We start from the raw sequence: 17,013 nt of genomic DNA on the forward strand, positions 1-17,013 counted from the left end.
AGTCATCTCCACAGGCTTTGCTTTGAACATATTTATTCATTTCCTTATTTGTAGTCGGCTTGTTTGGTTCAGGTTTTTTTGGTGTGGGGTCCTCCTTTGTTTTTAATCATCAAAATAGTCTGTGTTAGGGTGAGAATTTTGGGAAGCCCGGGAAAGGCAGAGGAATTACATCTGACTCTAAGCAAAAGCCATGGACATATCGTGTCCAGTTAGTGGGGCCAGAGCAGCCCCGGTCCTCAAACCGCAACCGCAGCATTCTGGGCGGGGACAACCTGGCCCTCGGTCCCCACACAAGTGCATTTTCAAGGTGCCACTTAGCTTTTGATGCTGAGAAAAGACAAAGCGCAAAAACATGGAAAACCACACAGCTTGTCTTCCTGCTGCATCTCCTGGTGGGCTCAGCGGGCGGAGGAACCTGCCGGGTCGCGCCTCTGTTTCCAACCATGACTCACACATCGTCCGCCCTGAAGCCGGGGCGCGCCCTCCCGGGGTGCGGGAGGCGGTGCACGCAGCCAGGACCCAGGGCCCACCCAGGGCCGTACCACTCACGGCAACAGGGACCCGGGTGCCCGGGGTCTGTGCCCGTCGAGCGGCTCCAAGACGGGAAGAGGACGAGGCCCAGCGCAACCACCGCCCTGCGGCCCCCACGGGGTCCCTGGGGACCGCCGCACCCACCTGGGCCGCCCGGCTCACCCCGCCCAGCCTCCGCACCCGGCCCGGCCCCCAGCACACCCACCCGGCCCGGCCAGCCCCCGGGCGCGCCCCCCCCGCCCGCCCCCAGCCCTCGGGGCGGACCGAACCCGCGCGGCACGTCCCCCCCCCCCTCCCCCCCCCGCCTGTCCCGGTCCGACCCGGGGCGGCCGCGCCTGCGCACCAGCGCCTCCCCCAGCTCCCGTGGCCCCCCTCCCCGGGCCGCACACGCGGCGCCCAGCCCACAGCCAGCGAGCCCCGCTGGGCTCCCGCGGCCGCCAAGGCAGGACAGCCCTGCAGGCGGCGGTGGGCGCGGCCCCTCCCGGAGCCGACGGGCAGGGCGAGGCAGGGCTCCGGTCGTCGTGCCGCCTTCCGAGGATGTTGTCAGTGTGAACGCCCAGGTGACGTGGCCGAACCGACGGCTGCACGGGAGAAGGAGGCCGCCCCCCAGGAGCCGCGTCCCCGGAGACACCCGCCCCAGGAGACACCCCCCGGAGACGCCCCACCAGGAGCCGCCCCCACAAGCGGCCGAGGCCCCGGGGAGCCGCAGAGCCTCCCGACGGGACGCGCTGGACAGCGAGCGGGGCAGGGCCGCCCACCTCCGGCCACCCCCGGGAGGCCCGCAGACGGAGCCCATGCACGGGAGGAGGGCACCGGACCCCGCGGACCAGCTCCCAGGCACCCCGGCTGCTTCTCCACTGGGAAACCCAGGGATGCTACAGTGACCTTCCAGGAGAGACGGCGGCTTCTCCCCAGAGGTGCACAGGGACCTCGGGCAGAATGACGCCCACTCCTGATGAACACGGAAACAGTGGGACGCCTGGTGGTCCAGCGGTCGTGGCTGACTTCAGCCCAGGCCATGACCCCAGGGTCCCGGGATCGAGTCCCTCATCGGGCTCCCTGCGTGGAACCTGCATCTCCCTCCTGTGTCTCTGCCTCACTCTCTGGGTCTCTCAGGAAACAATCAATAAATAAATCTTAACAAATAATAATAAAACGGAAAGAGTAAAGACAGTAGGAATTGATTGCTGCTTTCTTGGCACAGTGACATGGATATGCCTTTTGGTACACCTATGCCTAACTGAAGAAGCAGATGTGGACGTCCTCGGGGGCAGGATGGCAGCCATGCCTGCTCCCCCCACTGCCCATGAAACCGGCACCAGAGGCCTCAACCACTACGGTCCAACTGGGGAGCGCATTGGGGCTACAAGAATGGAGCCCACAGGGGCTGACTCCATTTGCAAAGGTACACTTTTGTACCTGGAAATCCCGTGGAGACTTTTCGTGATGATGGGATGTTCCACATCCTCAGCATCCGCAACCAGCCCAGCACCTGTGGCCACTAAGCACTGGAAATGGGGTACACATGGCTGAGGAGTGAGCATTTCATTTCATCTTCTCTACACTCAAACCCAGCCTCACGTCGTGCCTCCCAAACAGGCAGCACGCACAGCCCCAGACCATCGACAGGGAGATCACAGACTCAAATAATAAAGGACCTCGGTAAGGCTAAATACAACGCACAGAAGCCAAGAGTCCTCATATCCGCACAAAATCCCCAGTGGGAGGATGGAATGGCCGAGAAACCCCATCAATGGACACCGAGATGGTAAAATGCCCGGCAGTGACCCGAGGGAGCAGTGTGCAGGGTCATTATCGGGCCAGGTAACAGATTGCAGAGTAGAGGAGGTACCTCACTGTGTCAGCACTAACAGCCCCCCACAGGTGCAGCACAAGACCCTGGTTTTCGAGAACACGCCCTGAAAGAGTCCGCTCTGCAGCTTTAGGTCTGAAGCAAACATGGTAAAATGTTCACGGTTGGGCAACCTGGCAGAAAAGAACACAGGGAATCGTATTGTTTCTGCAACTTTTCTCTAAACATGAGATTATTTCAAAATAAAAAGAATTTAATTACAAATGCCCACCCTGGGACCAGGTGCTTCCCTGGCAGGAACTGATGTCATGCTTGGTCTGTGAGAGTGACTTCTGTGACAACAAGCTTTGCTCTTTCTGGCCTTGGTGATCACGTCCTGAAAGTCACCTGACCGCTGAGAAGCGACGCCCACGACGGAGAGCCAGGCAGCTCCAGACACAACAGATGCTGAGCGATCCCCAAGGGGTGAAAGAGGGGAGCAGATGGTGCATGTGGAGAGCAAACCTGTGTGCACAGGCCTCTGCACGCACAGTGTCCTGGGGATGCCCAGCCTCGTGAGCCCTGAGGTTAGGAAAAGCCATGTTTCTGTGCATGTCTCTAAAAATTATTATTTAAATTTTTTAAATTTTTATTTATTTATGATAGTCACACAGAGAGAGAGAGAGGCAGAGACACAGGAGAGGGAGAAGCAGGCTCCATACACCGGGAGCCCGACGCGGGACTCGATCCCGGGTCCCCAGGATTGCGCCCCGGGCCAAAGGCAGGCGCTAAACCGCTGTACCACCCAGGGTTTCCCCTCTAAAAATTATTCTTAAAACTATAAATGGTTTTCAATACTGTCAAATACAAGAGGGTACAGCTGGGACCCTGCAGTAGATTGAACTGTCCCACAAACTGATATGCCTCAGTCCTGAACCCCAGGATCAGAGAATGAGGCCTTATCTGGAAATAGGGCCATTGCAGGTGTGATTGATAAGAGGGAGGTCGGTTACCTGGAGTCAGTGAGTCTGACCCCAACAAGAGTGTCCTTACCAGAGGAGAGATGCCATGTGACCCCGGAGTCAGAGATGGGGTGATGCATCCACCATCCAAGGGACGCCAAGGAACGCCAGCACCACCAGAGGCTGGGAGAGGCTGTGCCCAGAAGTAGCACGGCCCTGTGACACCTCAGTTTGAGCCCTGAGTTGGTGGCTTTGTTAAGGAAGCCCTAGGAAAGTAATAAGACCATGAAAACAAACAGAAGTGCCTGAGTCCAAGGTGGGCCCAGCATCCAGAACATGCCACGGGCCGGGGACACCCCTCCTCCATCCTCTGTCCCCATCCCTGTTACAGGATGCTGAATGGCTCCCACCTGCTGTAGCTAGAAACCACCTCTGGCTCATTCGGTGCAAATGTGGATTCTTCCCCATGCTAATCAGAACATGCGGGAGGCCCTGGAAAGCTCAGAGACGCTACAGATGTGGATCTGCCACCTGCAGCAGCACTGGGGGCCGGGAGGAGGTCTGGTGACCTCCAGAGAGGACAGGGACAAGCACAGTGGCAGGCATTCCCGTGGCCGCACTGGAGCTGGAGGAGCCGTGTCAGCCTGAGGATCTCACAGGTGCCCAGCAGACCGCTGCTTCTGCTCCCTACACGCGCACACGTGCCACACCCGTGAGCACACGCACACGCGTGCCCCAGCCGCAAGGCTCACCAGGCACCACTGCACCTTCACATGCATGACCTGACTCCAAGAGGACAGTCAGTGTCCCCAGCATCCACCCTGAGGGGACATGGGGTGGATGCGCCCGTACCTAGAGGTGGTGGTGGAGCTGGGGTCCCTTCCGTCTCCCTGCTGGCCCTGAGCAGAGGCCAGGTGGCTCGGTTGTGCCCTGCCCAGAATGAGCCCTGCCCAGAGCAGGGAGGGATGGGATGAGGCAGGCTCCTCCCTGGGGACTAGCACCCCCACAGGCACGGCGTGTGGATTCGTGCGGGGGAGACAGGAACCACAGGCTCAGACAAAAAACCCGAAGGAGCCCAGGGACACAGTGGATCTGGCGCATCAGCAAACTCACGGCTCCGATGTGAGTGGTGGTACGGACGCGCCCGCGTGCGGGTGTGCGCCCAGTCATTCTCAATCCTGCATCCGCCAGAGACACCAGGACAGAGGGCAGGGGCAGAGGGTCTCAGCACCTGTGTCCCCGAAGGCAAGGAAGGACACCGAGCACCGGCCCCATACAGGCTCCCACCGGTCGCGGCCCCAGCAGCGGAACCGTGAAAACAAGAGGAAATCACATGAATCAATGAAGAGTTTGACAAGAAACAGGGCACTGACAGTTCCCGGGCTGCGAGGGAGACGGGCCTGGAGGACTGCCTGCTGACAGCCGCACATGGGAAGCAGGCCCTCCTCAGGGGACGCGCCCCTGCCACCTATAGCGAGGTGCTGTCGGACAGACTCAAGCTGGGGGACCCACCAGGCAGTCCAGCTCATGCACGCGTGTCGACCTGTTCCCTGAGAGCCCACCCCATGCTGCACCCCAGCTCGCACAGGCCCCCGCCCCGTGGTGGCTCGTGGGTGTTCAATAGCTAATCCCCTTCCCAAAAGGCCTGGACTGATGACCTGAGGTTCCAGGTGAGGGTCCTGACCCAGAGGAAAGGCCCCCCAGTGACTTCCCTGCTCCGGGCAACAGCCTTGCCCTCGGAGAGATCTGCATGTGGCAGCAGGTGCGCCAGCCTGCGCGGCTCTGGCGGATAACCCGCCCAGGGTGCTCGGCCGCGGGGGGCTCCGGACGGACACTGCCGCTCCCCCTCGCCCGCAGCACACCCTCCACTCCACCAGCTAAGATGGGCACCGGGCACAGCGTGTGTCCGACGGCACCCGACAGGAGCCCCGAGCCCCGGCCCCTCCCTGCGGCCCGAGGGGTGGACAAGGAAGCCGGCCGCCACGAGGGGAGGCCTCCCCAAAGCCCGTCCTCCGGCACTGTGGCCCGAGCTGATGAGGGAACGTGGCTCTGGGGCCCACATGTGCGGGCGCAGCCAGGCCGCCGCTCTGAGGGGACGTGCCCCAGCCCCATCCTGCCCTCACCCCAGAGCCGCCTGGCGAGATCCACACTCGCTTCTTTTCTTTGTGTGTATTTTCTCTGGAGCCCAACCGACCGGGGACTTTTCTGCATTCTCTTAGAGATAAAAATCAAAAGCAAATCTTTAAAGGCCATCTCCAAAAACCACAGAATGGCTGGAATTAAATAAACATAAAGCTTGTAGTTTTCCTCTCAGGAATTTCCTGCTTATCTGAAACGCGGAGTCAGCAGCGCTGGGAGCCCAGGCGGAGGCTCCTGGGGCCCCTCAGCCCGGGGGCCGGGGCCAGGCTTGCAGGTGACGCCCTGCCCTCGCGTGCACGGGGTGGGGGCACAGCCAGACCTGCGGGCCTAGCACAGGTGCATGCGTGTAACTTCCCACTTGAGCCCAAGTTCGCCAAGGCGGGCCTGCCACCCACACGGTACGGGCTGCACAGCGTCCCCCACACGCTCCCGTCCACGGGTGAGAGGCCCTTACACCCGCAGGCGGAGACTGGGCCCCACGCACAGGGCACAGGAGGCAACAGGGCGGCCGGGCCACAGGCTTGGGCACGGGGACATCCAGCACCGTCAGGCCCCTGGTGACACGGGGATGAGAGGCGGATCAGGAGCGGTGAGGCCGTGCACTCAGGACCGGCCCGTTGCACAAGAGGCCCCACACCTCCTCCTCCTCCCACCCAAGAATGCCCCCACGTCAGAAAGGCGGCCGCGACACTTCCCACGCGGCTTTTTCCTGACATTGACGGACTCTCCGGCTCTCTGGACACCCCGCCTCGGGTCCTGCAAGTGAACTCAGTTCAGACACTCACCGCTGGCTGCAGGGACCCAGAGACATCCTCCACTTCAGGAGCCACAGTACCGGGTCCGCAGGTTACCCACACTGGGGCCCCAACTGGCTTCAAAGTTTGGGGTATGCTTGTAAAGGATACGACTCAGGAACAGCGGATGGGGGCAGCCCGGGTGGCTCAGCGGTTTGGCGCCACCTGCAGCCTGGGGTGTGATCCTGGAGACCTGGATCGAGTCCCACATCGGGCTCCCTGCATGGAGCCTGCTTCTCCCTCTGCTTGTGTCTCTGCTTCTCTCTCTCTCTCTCTACGAATAAATAAAATTAAAAAAAAAAAAAAAAAGGAACAGCAGATGGAAGAGACCCACAGGGTGAGGGGTGGGGAAGGGGCACAAGCTTCCAGGCCCTGCAGAGTAGCGCCCCCTCCTGCCCAGTAGCCTCCCAGGAACTCACCCCCCGCCCCCGCACCTCTATGTGTTCACCTGCCTGGAGGCTCCCAAACCCAGGACTTGAGGGGTTTTTATGGCATCTTGCTACAGAAGCGGATTGATTAAGTTGATGGCGGTTGGAGATTAATCCTCATCGCTTTGCTCCTCCACTGAAGTCAGGGGTTGGGACCAAAAGGTCCAGCCCTCTGATCAGTAGCGCCCACCTCAGCAGCACACAGAAGACACTCACCCTCCACGGGTGCCAGCGTTGGGGGCACGAAGACCAGCAGTCTACTCTTTATTATCCCACGGACACCTTCTGACAAACCTCATGCTGTTTTGAAAGCCGAGTACACGAACACCTCTTTTAATCTGTAAGTGGAGGGCTGCGCCCCCACGAGCCTGTGCACAGACATGCGTTCTGGCAGCTCGTGGACAGCAGGCGCCGGCTCCCCCGCAGCCTCCTGGCCTCCTGGAGGGCAGACCACCCTTGTCCTACAGAGGGGCTCCCAGGACAAGACCCTGGGAACCACACACCCCCCACAGGCCCTCACCCTCACTAAAGTGCCCCGTGGCCGCAGTCCCACCCTTGGGCGGGCGCCCGGGCACAGCATCCACTCCTGTCCACGTGACAACTTGTGCACAAATGTCCACCCACAGAGGACGGGTGAACAGGACGTGGACCATCCACAGGATGGAATACCACCCAGCCTCAAAAAGGAAGGAAATTCTGACATGAGCTCCAACGTGGAGGTCCTGCTTGGGGCAAGAAGCCATCACGGGAAAATGCTGTGGCTCCTCTCAGGGAGGTCCCTGGACGAGTCAAATCCACAGACACAGGAGGTGGACAGTGCGCGCCACGGGCGCGGGATGCAGTGCCAAGCAATACGGAGTTCCATTTGGGGATGGCGACGTGTTGTGGGCCTACAGAGGTGGTGTGGGTGGTGAACACCCCAAAAGCCACTAAGCTATTCCCCTTAGAGCCGTCATTTTGTGCCACGTGAATGTTAGCTGGATGAAGACGCCGGTGGCCCCTCTGCAAGGCTGAGCGGCCCTGTCCCCGGCGGCCAGGCAGCGCGCTGTCCCTGCCCTCCTCCACCTGATTCCACGAAGCCCTCCCGCACTTCCTCGACTCAGACCACACTGCACGGCTGTGTGGCCTCCGGCCTTCCCTCCCCCCCAACGGCACACCCATTCAACCCCCAACATGATCACCACCCACGTAAGGGGCCAAGAGGATGAGCCCAAGGTGGCCCAACACAGATGTGCCCACAGGCCCCCACTTACACCTGCCTCAGGTGAGCCCGGGGGACGGGGGGTGGGGGTTGGGAGTCACCAGCCACTTCAGGTGGAAACACAGGCCTCAGGGGCCTCAGGGGTCCAAGTCCCGACAAGCCCCCCGCCCCCCTGCAGGGGCCTGAGAAATGAGTTCTGGACCCATCTTACCATAAAAATCTTGGTGTTTAAATACACTCGTATACAAGCCTCTTTCAGCCAAGACTCGAGCAAATGGTCAGCCTCCGTTCCCTGATGCCTGTCGTGTGCATCTCAGCACAATGAACCAAACTGGCTGCTCCAGGGCCCGAAGCCTGGGGGCAGCTCCGAGAGGCTAGCTGGACATGGGGGCGAGCGGGGGACTGCCAGCACCGCAAGGACCTCAGGTGGGATGCAGCACACTCGGGTCTGGAAACAACACAGGGATTTTTCCAAGCGACCGAAGGGGCTGTGCCAGAGGACTCAGAGTCCTTCCTGAAGGGTGGCCTCACCTCACCCTTGGCACAGACCCTGCAAAAGTAGAGGTGGGTGCTCAGACTCAGCCCCGCATCACAGCAGCATGACCACAAAAGGCGGAGGCCAGCCACGCGTCCACCCACAGTGGAGTGAATACAGCACACCACCCGCACACAGGACTCCGCTCACGTGAGACACCCAGAGCACACAAGTCCACAGACACACAGAAACCACTGCTGGGTTCGGAGTCTCTTGTGGGGCGGGTGATGGGAAGGTTCTGGAGCTAGATGGAGGTGGTGGTTGCACGACACTGCCAATGTGCTAAATGCCACTGAATTGCTGAATTTTAAGTGGTTAATTTTATGTGCATTTCATCTCATTTTTAAAAAAAGAAAAGAAACTGTAAAGAAGCAATTCATCTTGAATCCTGGAAAAGTGGCAGCAGGGACAGTTGGGGGTGGAGAGGGGCTGGTATGTCTGACATCCATTCTGCAGGCACTGTCCGAAGCTCCCACAGAGATTTAACACCCTGCGGGGACAGCATTCTCAGGACATGTGACTGATACAGACGTCAGGACAGGGAACATCACTTCCCTGCCCCTCCAGCAGCCTACAGGGCCCCACTGCCCAGGGGTCAGCTGGAAACCAGCCTGTCCTGAGAGGATGTGTGTGTGCGTGCATACACCGTGCACTGTTCCATTCCTGTCTGCATGCACATACAGATATGTGTGTGTGCGTGTCTGCGGGTGTGTCTGTGTGATGGTGTGTGTGTATGCATGTACACCTGTCCCAAGAAGGTGGCCTGTGGCCTGGCTTCCTCCAAAAGAAGTATCATATGAGCTACAGATTCAACTTTTTTTTTTAAAGATTTTATTTAAGTAATCTCTATGCCGGGGATGCCTAGGTGGCTCAGTGGTTAAGTCTGCCTTTGGCTCAAGTCATCATCTCAGGGTCCTGGGATCGAGTCCCGCATCTGGCTCCCTGCAGGGGAGCTTCTCCCTCTGCCTGTGTCTCTGCCTCTCTCTCTGTCTCTCGTGAATAAATAAATAAAATCTTAAAAAAAAAAAGTAATCTCTATGCCCAACAAGCAGCTGGCCCTCAGAACCCCTCAAGAGCCACATACTCCTCCAACTGAGCTAAACCAGTACCTTTCAATTTTAAGTTTCCTAGTAACTGCCCATATTTGAAAAGTAAAAGGAAATAAAATTAATGATAGATTTAACCAGACCTATCTAAACCATTGCCACTTCACCAGTAATGAGGATAGGAAGTTACTAATCCGCTGTCTCGTTACCTGTGCTAAGTCTTCCTGTTAGCAGTGTTTCACACTCAAAGGACCTCACTCCAGGCCAGCCACACTCCCAGGGCACAGTGGCCACGGTGTCCAGCAGCACCACAGTGTGCAGCCCATCTCCTTGTCACCCAGTGACAAACAATGAACAAAACCACTGTGGCCACCCCCAGCCCAGTGGGCAGCAGAATGGCTGCTAGAATGGCCACCGTAACTGGACGTTGGCTCTCGGCTCTGGTCCAGAGCCCAAGACGCAGTAAGAGGGCCATATCTCACCTGCCGAGTTCCCTGTTCCAGGCCCCTCTCCCCCTGGGTCTCCTCCAGGTCCTCTGAATCCACAGTCCCAAAAATGTTCCAAGGGATTTAGGTAATGTCGTCTTGAGATGGCATCAGGAAACCAATAAAACTGTCCATTGAACTGCTTTCAGCTGCCCAGGGAGACCGTTGGGGCAGCAGTAAAAATCAGGGGAGGAGTGGAAGGAAATCCCTTCCAGGGAGTTGTAATGTGTGTCTGTAAGGCCGAGCTGGCACCACAGAAAGAAGAGGCCCAGAGAGACGGAGGAGGGTTTCATCCCTGGGAAAGCCACTTTGTGGATGACTGGCCCTCTGACCACGGCGTGACCCTGACCACAGGCTCCCGCCACACTCGCGGGGACCGACTGCGTCAGGCACCCGGGGGAAGGCGACTGTCGCCAGCTGCATTCGGTGCCCAGGCTGTTCTGCCACAGGCGGCTCCCCGCCCCCACGCCCTGTAATGCCCTCTCCCACGTGCTCAATTTAAGTCTGGGGACGTGTAGGCTGAGGCTGTCCAAAATGCACTCAAGGCCTCTGCTGAATTCCACAAAGAATTTAATAAGAAACCAACCCCCGGGGGCCAGCGCATCTGCAACCCGTGACCACCTCAGTGGTCTATCCCCGGATGTTTTCCGACCATGAGCTATCAGCTCCGCTGGACGGCGCGACATCCTAGTTTCCGTGCAGAATAATCTTTCCTTTCCTGCAGGCAAGAAACAATCGCTGTTCTTAAAATTCGCTGTCCACGCATGGTAACAGATGATAGCAGACTATCAGAACCTGGTTTTGCTAAAAAGTGGCTGTTGGGAGACAAACCCAGTTCTATTTAGGTGGATGAGACAGCAGGTTAGCTTTGCCAAGAGCAAGGACTTGGAGAGAAGACACAAGACGTGAGGAACCAGATGAACTTCTTTGTGAGGAGAATACTCTCATCAGTTTGCAGCTATAAACTTCTAGCAAGCTTTACTGACGAGAAGAGAGAAACCACACACACGCACACCCAACGCAGAGCCCAAGGACCAAGCTGTTCCGGATCGGATGGAGCAGATGCAGAATCGCATTTGAAACTAAAGCAGGGAGGCTCGATGGGACGCCTGTGGGGCTCAGGGCCTGACCCTGGACACCCGGAATCAAGTCCATATCGGGCTCCCTGTAGGGAGCCTGCTTCTCCCTCGGCCTGTGTCTCTGCCTCTCTCTCTCTGTGTCTCTCATGAATAAATAAATAAAATATTTTTAAAAATAAATAAATAAAATAAATAAAAATGTTTTAAACAGGGAACCTCGGGATCCCTGGGTGGCGCAGCGGTTTGGCGCCTGCCTTTGGCCCAGGGCGCGATCCTGGAGACCCGGGATCGAATCCCACGTCGGGCTCCCGGTGCATGGAGCCTGCTTCTCCTTCTGCCTATGTCTCTGCCTCTCTCTCTCTCTCTGTGTGACTATCATAAATAAATAAAAATTAAAAAAAAAATAAACAGGGAACCTCGAGGAAGCCACAGTGCATCCCTGTCTTCGTGAATCTACCCCTGGGCACCTACCACCCAGGAACCAAGAGATAACAGTAAAGATCTCAGATAAGAACAGACAGGTGAGGGGTGGGTGGTGGGGAACCAAGACGCATCTAATTTTACCTGGCATCTTTCCAACAATAAAATCTAATCCATCATTTTCTCCAGTTGAAAGCTCTTAATGAAAATGTAATGTGACTAAAATTTGGAATTCTCCAGGGACTCTGCTGGGATGGGCTCTGACACCACGTGAAGCTCCCTCCAGCATAGCCCCCCCTGGGACAGGCCGTGTGCGAAGCCTCTGGGCCATGATGTGGCTCCTGACCACTGCCTTCCTGAAAATGAAGCCAGGCTCATGTTCCCGCCTCCCAGCCTACTCCTGTCCCGGGGAGAGGGGGTGGTTCCTCCGAGCCTCTCTGAGACCCTGAGAAGGAGCAGGAAGGGCGAAAAGAGAAAGGCTGTCCTCAACCCTGCCCCTCAGCCCCTCCCCCCCCCCCGCACCCCCCCCCCTCCCCCCGCTCCCCGACACACAGCCAGGTAGTTTTGCTCTTTCCTGCCATGCAACCATCACAGTATCTAGGGTCAGACTTCCCCGTCACCCCAAAATGAAACCACCTGCGTTCAGTGGTCTCTCCTGACCCCCTCCCCAGACCCTGGCAGTCACTGATCTTTCCTCTCCACAGATTTGCCTGTTCTGAGTGTCTCCCATCAGTGCACAACTACGATACGTGGCCCTCTGTGTTTGGATCATCTCATTGGGCATAATGTTCTCAAGGTTCCCCACGTTGTGGTGTGGACCAGCGCATCATCTCTTTCTACAGGCAAATAATATTCCACCAGTGGACAGACCACACTTTGCTTATCCATCTACCTGTAGACATTGTTGTTTCCACCTTTTGGCTACTATGAATAGACCAAACCCGATGTAGAAGGATCTGTTCGAGCCCCTGTTCTCATTTCCCTGGGGTGTATACCCAGGAGTGTGTGCTGAGCACTCCAGTCCATCTACCTCCTTACCGACACTTGTTATTTTGCATTTCGTTTTGTTATAATCACCGTGGTGGGTGTGAGGTGGTGCCTCAGGGTAGTACTGATCTACAGCTGGCTAGGCATCCTTTCACCGGCCTGCTGGCCATCTGTGTAACTTATTTGAGGAAATGTCTGTTAAGCCCTTGGTGCATTTGTTAAAATGGGTGGTAGTTGTTTCTGCTCATCTTTATCGAGCCCCTGAATGTACAGGGTTCTGGGCAGGGCCTGGGTGCAGGTGGGTCCCCCAACACTTGGGGTAAGGCTCGCAGAACCCTCTAGCACAGCCTGCCCTGGAGAATGACAGGCTGTGCCAGGCACAGCAGCCTTTGGTCAATCCTAGAAACAGGCAGGAGGGGCCGCCTCAGTCTTCTGATGTTCTCCTGGGTGTTCCTTTGTTAAGGATCTTCCATCAAAGGACTTTATCATCAGTATATTTTATTTTCTCCAGGAAGAAATAAATCTCAATTATCATAGAACTTGTATAAGCAACAACCCAGAGGCTAGGCTGACATCCTGAACCAGAGTAATGTCACTAACCAAACCATCCAAACAGAAGCCCACTGTAACCTGAAATCCTTGGAAAGTGTTTAAGAACCTAACTTCGGGGCTCCTAGATGGCTTAGCTGGTTAAGTATCTGCCTTCGGATCGGGTCATGATCTTAGGGTCCTGGGATTGATTCCTGCATCCAGCTCCCTGCTCAGCAAGAAGTCTGCTTCTCCCTCTCTCTCTGCCCCTCCCCTGCTTATGCTCTCTCTCTCTCACTCATTCTCTCTCTCAAATAAATAAAATCTTAAAAAAATAAAAACACTTCACCCTCATGCAAAGGGAAAAATGCTTTATGCTTCAGACAGACAGTACGTAGCGATACCAGATGTCACCATTATGCTTAAAATAGCGACAAATACCAAACACAAAAGATGCCTTCTACCACTTGAAGGCTGTGCCACCAGCTCTACTCCCTGCACAGTGGGCTCTACGTTTTTTCAGTTCTCTGCCTATGATAAATACACAGTTTGGACTCATTTCCACAAAAGCAGGGTGCACATAACCCTCAACAGACATGCTCTCAGCACACGAGACTCGAAGAGCCACATTACAGCACTTTGCATTTTAAATTTCTGACATTCTAAAGTGTCTCTCCCTGAAACACCAGCATAACTTAAAAGGAGCTACCCAAAATAGAGAAACCACATTTTTCTGTATCTCCGTGAAAATATGGGCATGACTATGCATACCTGTGAGTTCCAAATGATAAACATCCCAGCCATGTGAGCACACCTCTGCCCAGGCAGGTAAGAGAGCAGGGGTGAGGCCTCCCAAGGTACAAATGGCTGCTCCTACACAGCACTGTCCCACTCCCAGTCCTCCTGCTGCTGGAAGCTCGCTGGAGCTGGTGAGCCCCTGGAGTCTCTACTGGCCCAGGCAATGAGGGGCTCCCAATTTTCTCTGAGCACCAAGGAGTTGACAAGCGTGGGGTAGAGTAGTGACATGTGTCAAATCTCCCTTTCATTTCTTACACAGGACATTTTGAATTTAAATTAAAACCGATTTAAACCAAACACAAGGGCAGCCCTGGTGGCGCAGTGGTTTAGCGCCGCCTGCAGCCTGAGGTGTGATCCTGGAGATCCGGGATCGAGTCCCAGGTCGGGTTCCCTACATGGAGCCTGCTTCTCCCTCTGCCTGTGTCTCTGCCTCTCTCTCTCTTTGTGTGTCTCTATGAATAAATAGATAAAATCTTAAAAAAAAAAAAAAAGGTAGTAAACCAAACACAAGAAAAAACTAAAAAATTTTTTTTAAATTTTCCAATAGCCAATAGCCACTCAAGGCCATGAAGAGCTGCCCACTCTGTGGAAGTGCACAACCTGGCCTGCTGCCCAGGCCTCCACCTGCCTTCAACTGGGGCCCCTTTTCTTATCTCCCCAACAGGGTGATGTCTGACTAGGAGATGATGAGCAATCTTGATTTTTTTCACTCATTCTGCTGAGTTTTGTGAGCACAATGTCCCACATAAGGAGAAAACAGGCTGATGGAGGGTGGAGGGGTCCTTGGTCCCAGCACCAACCCCCACATCCCTTTCACCCCCATTCCCTCACCCCACCTGTATGTCTGGCCAAGTTAGGGAGCCTCTGTGAAGAAGGCTGCAAGAGTGGCTCTTATGTTCTGTGAGTGGGGCCTGTCAATTCACCTGACAAACAACAAATTAACAGAAGAAAAAAGTTTAGTTATGTGTATGTGGCCGCCAAGAAAAGTAGTTGGCCCAGCAGTTTCAATTAGATATTTATATACATAACTTAGTAGGGAAAAGGATGAGGAAAGAAAGATCTTTTTTTTAAGGTTTATTTATTTGAAAAAAATTATTTATTTGAGATGGGGCAGAGGAAGAGGGAGAGGGACAAGCAGACCCCCTGCTAAGCATGGAGCCGGACATAGGGCCCAATCAGGACATGACCTGTGCCAAAATCAAGAGTCGCATGCTTAACCAACTGAGCCACTCAGGTGTCCTGAGAAAAATCCATTTTAAAAGAAAGACAAATCGCCTTCTTTAGGAAAGACAAATGTGTTCCAGGAAAATAACTGAGATATAAGGAAGTATGTGATAATATTTGTCTACACAGGTAAAAGTGGCCTCTGTCTCTTTCAGGGCCATAAAGCCACCCCGGAGAAGGGATTTAGGATAGGTGTTATCCGTGCTACTCCCTTTGAGAGTAGACCCATCCTAAAGAAGGAATCTAAGGCAGCCTTACTTCCCAGAAGTTGCTTCCTGTATTCAGACAAGGAAACTCCAACAAGAATTCCTTCTACATCTGCTGATTCTCAATTGTTTTCAGCTCAGAATAATCATCATGCCAAACCGGTATATTCTGGAGTGGCGCGTCCTGCTCACCTTAACCACGATGCAATCACCTCAGCGCCCAGCTGTAACCAAGCCCTCCTGAGCCAATGGGAGTCACCATCGTGTGAGCTCCCTCTGTTTTTTCCTCTAAGACCAGGCCCAGCAGATCTTTTAAGAGCCACTTGATCTCCCAAGTGAGGGTGTTTAGAACACCCAGTGAAGGAGGAACCAGAAGAGTGTGGCCCCCAGGGCAGCAGACAAGAGGGACTATATTGGGTTCTTACCCCAGGAAGCCACTGACAGAGCTTGGGAAGGGCGTGGGCTGTATATGTCAAAGCCTCCCTGTTCTCCTGGCCAGGACACAGACTCACTGTCCAGGCTGTGTAAGGAAGTGAAGGTCAGAACACCTTTGGGGGAGCCTGGGAGGCTCAATCGTTTAAGCATCTGTCTTTGGCTCAGGTCTTGATATCGATACTCGGTTGGGCTCCCTGCTCAGTATCTGCTTCTCCCTCTGCCTCTGCCCCTCCACCCTGCTCCTTCTCTCTCTCTCTCTCTCAAATAAATCACTAAAAGTCTTAAAAAAGAAGCCGAATATCCTCTGATGGAAACCATTCAGCCAATTGCTTCCTGGAGCCCTGGTTACACAATGATCCCGAACGGCTTACATAAGCAGCTGCTTATGCCTGCGGCCCTTCCCCTTCACCTGCAGCACCCACCTCTCCACAGTTTACCCTTTCAGCAAAACCATGGTTGTGTTCAGGGTGCCTAATAAATTACTATGACAATAACAAAAGTCAAAGTGCCCGTCCCAACACTTCAGAGTTTCTTCCACTTGGAGTAAGAGGAATTCTTCTTCCCTTCCAAAAATAAAAACAAAAACAGGCACAAGTGTTCTTAACTGCCTTCAAGAGACATGTGCTTGGAAATATCTGCAACCTAAAGGTTTTGTCAATTCATAGAAAAATGCACTGGGGCACCAAAAAGGACCAAGCAGTGAGCCTTTTTATAATTTGCATCATCATTTAATTTACTTAAGTGTGCACACATCTTGTTGGTTTGTAAGTGAAGCCCACTACTGTATTCCTGATATGTGTTCCTTCTGTAATTTGAGAAAAATGACTCTAAGGAGATGAAATTCAAGGTTATTACACTACAGTCTGACGTGTGTTTCACAGCCAAAGTCAGGTGGTTGTAAAGAATGGAGCTAGAGGGCACCCCTAGTTTAGCGCCGCCTGCAGCCCGGGGTGTGATCCTGGAGACCTGGGATCAAGTCCCATGTCGGGCTCCCTGCATGGAGCCTGCTTCTCCCTCTGCCTGTGTCTCTGCTCCCCTCCCCGCCTCTATGAATAAATAAATTTTTAAAATCTTTTTAAAAAGGGGGCGGGGCAGCCCCAGTGGCATAGCGCTTTAGGGCCGCCTACAGCCCAGGGCTGGGCGTGGGGCCTGCAGGGCACACGCGACTGTCACGGGACTGCTCACACCACTCTTCACACCCTTCTGCAGAACGGGCACAGGACGTGTCCCAGAGGCCAACCGATGCGACACTGGGAGGAAGCAGAAGCAGGGACTAGGCGGCTCTCCCCTCAAGGGGTCGGTATGAGGGCCCCCCCACCCCCCGGGGTGGAGAGGGCTCAGCGGGTGAGCCTGGGCCTCCGGCCTGCGTGTGACAGCGGGGTTCCAGGATCGAGTCCCACGTCGGGCCCCGTCCATGGAGCCT

At 55.4% G+C, this 17,013-nt stretch overlaps 1 long non-coding RNA gene across 1 annotated transcript; it reads right to left on the bottom strand.

Moving 5' to 3' along the window:
- Positions 1 to 1,288: 1,288 nt before the first annotated feature.
- Positions 1,289 to 6,488, bottom strand: LOC112640601 (uncharacterized). Its single transcript, XR_007411323.1, has 4 exons — positions 6,330 to 6,488; positions 3,377 to 3,523; positions 2,616 to 2,905; positions 1,289 to 2,517 (listed from the first exon to the last, which is right to left on the bottom strand). It is a non-coding gene; the product is annotated as an uncharacterized LOC112640601 (long non-coding RNA).
- Between the last annotated feature and the right edge of the window lie 10,525 nt (positions 6,489 to 17,013).

Source organism: Canis lupus, chromosome 6 (assembly GCF_003254725.2).
Source record: "Canis lupus dingo isolate Sandy chromosome 6, ASM325472v2, whole genome shotgun sequence".
NCBI lineage: Eukaryota > Metazoa > Chordata > Mammalia > Carnivora > Canidae > Canis > Canis lupus.